The sequence below is a fragment of the Mandrillus leucophaeus genome, unplaced genomic scaffold (assembly GCF_000951045.1).
Source record: "Mandrillus leucophaeus isolate KB7577 unplaced genomic scaffold, Mleu.le_1.0 Scaffold48, whole genome shotgun sequence".
NCBI lineage: Eukaryota > Metazoa > Chordata > Mammalia > Primates > Cercopithecidae > Mandrillus > Mandrillus leucophaeus.
Genome location: NW_012105142.1, coordinates 228222 through 232638, shown reverse-complemented (window position 1 = coordinate 232638; position 4417 = coordinate 228222). Strand labels below are relative to the sequence as shown.

General features: G+C 54.5%; 1 pseudogene across 1 annotated transcript; it reads left to right on the top strand.

Moving 5' to 3' along the window:
* Window positions 1-78: 78 nt before the first annotated feature.
* Window positions 79-2028, top strand: LOC105550370 (annotated as a pseudogene). Its single transcript, XR_001007700.1, has one exon. The product of XR_001007700.1 is annotated as a collagen alpha-1(III) chain-like (transcript).
* Window positions 2029-4417: the final 2389 nt, after the last annotated feature.

Below are 4417 nucleotides of genomic sequence, written 5' to 3'. Positions count from 1 at the left end.
CCGTTTGGGACGCGCGGAGAGGCCCGGAGCGCAGTGGCTCTGCGTCTCCTAGCTCTGATCTCCAGGCTACCCCTGTGATTCCGCGCAGAGGCACCTCTCGGAGGACGGCGGAATCCCACGGGCGGCGCCGCGCGGGGCGCTAGGACCCCGCGGGGAGCGGAGGCGGCCTCGGCCCGGGAGCCTGGAGGACCTGGCCGGTCGATCCGCCCGGGCTGGAAAACTTTCTTTATAATTACTTCTCCAGGCCGGAGCGCGCGACTTGCTAGGCGCGCGGGACAGGCGTTGTTACCCAGCGTGGAGTCGCCGATTTTTTTTCCTGAGGGACTGGCGGTCTCCAGGAATAGCCGAGCTGGACGCCGGGGCGAGCATGGGGAGGGGCGCACCGAGGGAGGAGACAAACTTGACTCTGGGGCCGGGATCCCGAGGCGGGGGCCGCAGTCCGCGAGGCCCGAAGCCACCGCTTCCTCCCCCCACCCCCCATTCAGGTGGGCGCCAACGGCGGGAGCGAGGGTGTCCAGGTCGCCGAGGCCGCCAGGTCCGAGCACCCACGGGAAGAGCTCTGCCCGGTGGTTCGCCGGGCGCTGTGGTCCCCGGGATCCTGGGGACCGAGGCGGCCGGGCCCTGGGGCCCCTTGAGTGTGGCACGCTAACGCTTTCACCGCGGCGGGGGAAGGAGCTTGCTACCGAGAACCCCAGCCACGTGCGTCCCTCGCATTCTTTACCGCGGCCGGGGTGGGGGCTGCGGACTGTCAGCTGGGCCCAGATGGGGTCTTGGGGGCCCTCAAGTGTCTCCTGCCCCTGCCCGCGCCGCCTTTCGCCACTGGCTCTGAGGCCTGACGCAGTCTGGGTCCCGGCTAGAGGCGCGCTTGCCTCCAGGTGAGGGAAGACCCCCTTCACCGACAGTGGCCTTCTTGAAGACCTGGCAAGGCGCCACGACCCGCCCAGGAGCCCCTGAGGGGGCGCAGCTAAAAACACCGCTGGAGAGCCCCGAGCTTCCACGACGATCGCAGTAAAGAAGCAGTTTCATCTGGGCAATGCACACTGCGCTTTAATCAAGTTCCTATTCAACATAGTCCCAGTGATTAATAGCCCAACTGCTTCGTTTTCGGTCCAGAGCTCATAAACAAGATATTTTTAGCTTGACGCTTTTGGACGGGAGGGAGTAAAAACCAGATACGTTAAATAAATAACCCGATGTGAGCCGAAGAGCTGCTTGTTGAGCCAAATACAGGACCCATTCGTATACCATCCACCTGTGGAGGGAGACCTGGACGGAAATCAAAAAACACCCAGAGCGATTTGCATGTTTTTCTGCAGTGCTAAAACGAATGGCTTTTCCTAGCTAGGAACAAAGAAACGCCTCTATACATGCATGGTTCCCGGCCTGTGGAGTTGTGGGAGGAAGGCGATGTCTGGCCTTTTTTGCACAGCTGCTGTTGCCTGCCCGGAGATCGGGAACTCTGCTGGATAGGACTGGAAGAAACCTCAGTAATGGGAATAAGACTTCGTCCAATAGCGGGCTGATGAATGTGTGTGGGCGACAGTGGCAAGGAGTGGGGCTCCCGGCCTGGGGGTCTCCAACCCTAGGGGCCACAGGTCCTCCTACAATTGAACCAGAATTCACCCACCCGAGCCTGCCCCGTGCAGGGTGCCAAGAGCCCAGTGATGCGTGAGAAGGTGGCTTGTGCCTCTGGGAACTGGGACAGTGGGAGAGACTCATAAGTTGTCACACAGAGGCTGCTGGGAGGAAGGAGGAGACAGAAGGAGTAGGGGATGGGACTTCATTCATTCATCAAGTGCACAGGAGGCACAAATGGGAATCAAGGGTGGATGTGCTATGATGAAGAGACTTCCTGCCCTGAACAGGGTGGCGCTGTGGAGGAGGCAGAGATCAGATTTGTCTGGGGAGGTGTTATGGACTGAACTGTGTCCCTGCCCTAAATTCCTATGTTGAAGGCCTAACCCCCTCCATGTGACTGTATTTGGAGATAAGGCTTTTAGGAAGTCATTAAAGTGAGATGATGTCATATGGGTAGGGTCCTAATTTGATAGGATTGGTGGCCTTATCAGAAGAACAATGTCATGGGCGCGCACAGAAAGGAGGTGGCTGTCTGCAAGCAGGGAAGAGGCCCCTCGGCAGAACCTGACGGTGCTGGCAACTTGGCCTTGGCCTTGGGCATCCAGCCTCCAGAACCGTGAGAAATAAATGTTTATGGTAGGCCTATGATGGCAGCCTGTGTGGACTGAACCGGGGGGTGAGACAGGGCTTCATGCAGGAGCAGACCTTTGAGCTGGGCCTTGAAGGTTGAGCAGGAATTTGCTGGAAGGATAAGGGGGGAAGGCTCTTCTAGGAGGAGGGAATGGTAAGTGCAAAGGTGGAGAGCCTGTGAGTGCATGTGTTCTGGTAACAAAGGACGAGATGTTTGGCAGGCTGGAGAGTGGGGTGAGGGAGGAGGGGCCTAGATAAGGCTGGATCCGCACACCGGGCTGGGCTGATGGCCAAGGCCACTGCAGGTGAAGGAGGAACCCTTATCTCCCAGGCTTTTGACCTCCAGTTTTTAGCAGGGGAGCTTCATCGTCCGATTTGGGTTCCTGAGAAGCTACTCCGGCCAAGACGGAGAGGGGGTGTTGACCAGATGGGAAGGATGGAGACTTGAGGCCCCAGTATGGAGCAGGCAGGGTAGATTTGAACAAGATGTCAGGACTTGGGGGGCTGAATGCCAGGCTTCTGGCTGGGATTACTACCCCCTGACATATGTAATGCCCAGGAAATTGGAGGCCCCTCTCCAAGCCCCCAGGAGGCAACTGGGGACTCATTCCAGGATACTCACCTGCCTGCTTTGTGGTTTTGGAGGAGAGGACCTTGGAGCAGTTGCTAAGATCCATCTACCGTGTTCTGGTTTTTCCTTGGAAGCCTAAGAGTGTACCTTGGGATGAGGAGGAAATGGTTTTGTGGGCAAGTGGTAGGTCTCTGGCTAGGCCCGGCTGGGTGCTCAAAGGACAAGGGGTGTCTAGGGCACTAGGTAGAAGTGTCCTGCCCAAGCCCTAAAACAGGAAATTAGCTGGGGAGTTGGAGTGGGGCCCCGGGGTCGGTGGAGCCACTTTCCATGGGAGATTCCCACGGGGTAAGGGAGGGGCGGGCTGATGCCTGACAGTCTCATAGACAGTCGACTTGTGGCCGGAGAAGTGGGAGCAAAGGAGAAATCACCTCTAATTGAGAGAAGTGGCTCTGGCTCGTGTGCAATTGAGACAAAGCCAGTCATAAGAGCAGCTTGTAAATTCTTCTGTCACCACCTTTAAGGTCCTTCTTCCTGAGGCTGTGGATGGGGGTGTATACAGGCCGGGTGTAGGGGGGTGAGCGTGAGTCCCCGGGAAACGGAGGTCCTGAGTTTTGGGTGCTCCAGGATGAAGCCTGGTTCTGGAGACAATTGCAGCACTAACCGTTTTGAGAAGACAAACAGAGCCCTAGAATTGTTTTATTTTACTTTGGTTTAACCTTCCTAATGCAAGGCCCATGACAGAATTAGTACGTAAGTTTGGAAATCAATCAAATTCTGAAGAGCAAAAACGGAACTAACCCTTCCTATGTAGTTTTCTGACTTTATCTGAAGCTGAAGTGTGTGTGTAAGATTGGTCGCTCCAAACAGGACCAATTCAGATAAGATAAAAGTCCAGAACTATGATTTCAGGCTCAGCTGAGCTCTGGCTAGGGGCACAAGTGTCTAATATGGTCTATCTAATTATGTTTCAGTGATTCAGTAAGATACTCTCAAAGGCCTTCCTCAAATTAGACAAACAAAACAAAACAAAAAACACTAGTTACTTTTTGTTACAAATGGATTCACAAATGAGTTTTATACTGATTCGTTTTAGGCTTTAGATCTTGACACGTAAAGCGTATGAACTCAATGTATAATCAACCCAAAGTCTAGTGTTTCTTTTTCTTTCTTCTTCTTCTTTTTTTTTTTTTTGAGACAGGGTCTCACTCTGTTGCCCATGCTGGAGAGCAGTGGTTGGATCTCAGCTCAATGCAACCTCCACCTCCGAAGCTCAAAGCTCAAGTGATCCTTCCACATCGGCTTCCCAAAGTGCTGGGATTTACAGGTGTAAGCCACTGTGCCTGGCCTAGTGTTTTTTATCAACAGGCACCCAGCTCTACCCATGAGATTACTCATCCTGTCTCCCCAGGAGGCCCAGTGGTGTAGGGAGCTGCTGGGAGGATTAGGGAAAATGTGCCAAAGCCAGTTCCTAGCATGCAGGAGACACTTGCTCAGTAAATAAGAGCTTGACGTATTCTTCCCTACCCTCCTTGTCTCTCCATAAGCGCACTTTTGAGGTTCTAGATTCTCCCAAAACTTTGAATATTAAGCAACTCCTTCCTTCCTTCCTTCCTTCCTTCCTTCCTTCCTTCCTTCCTT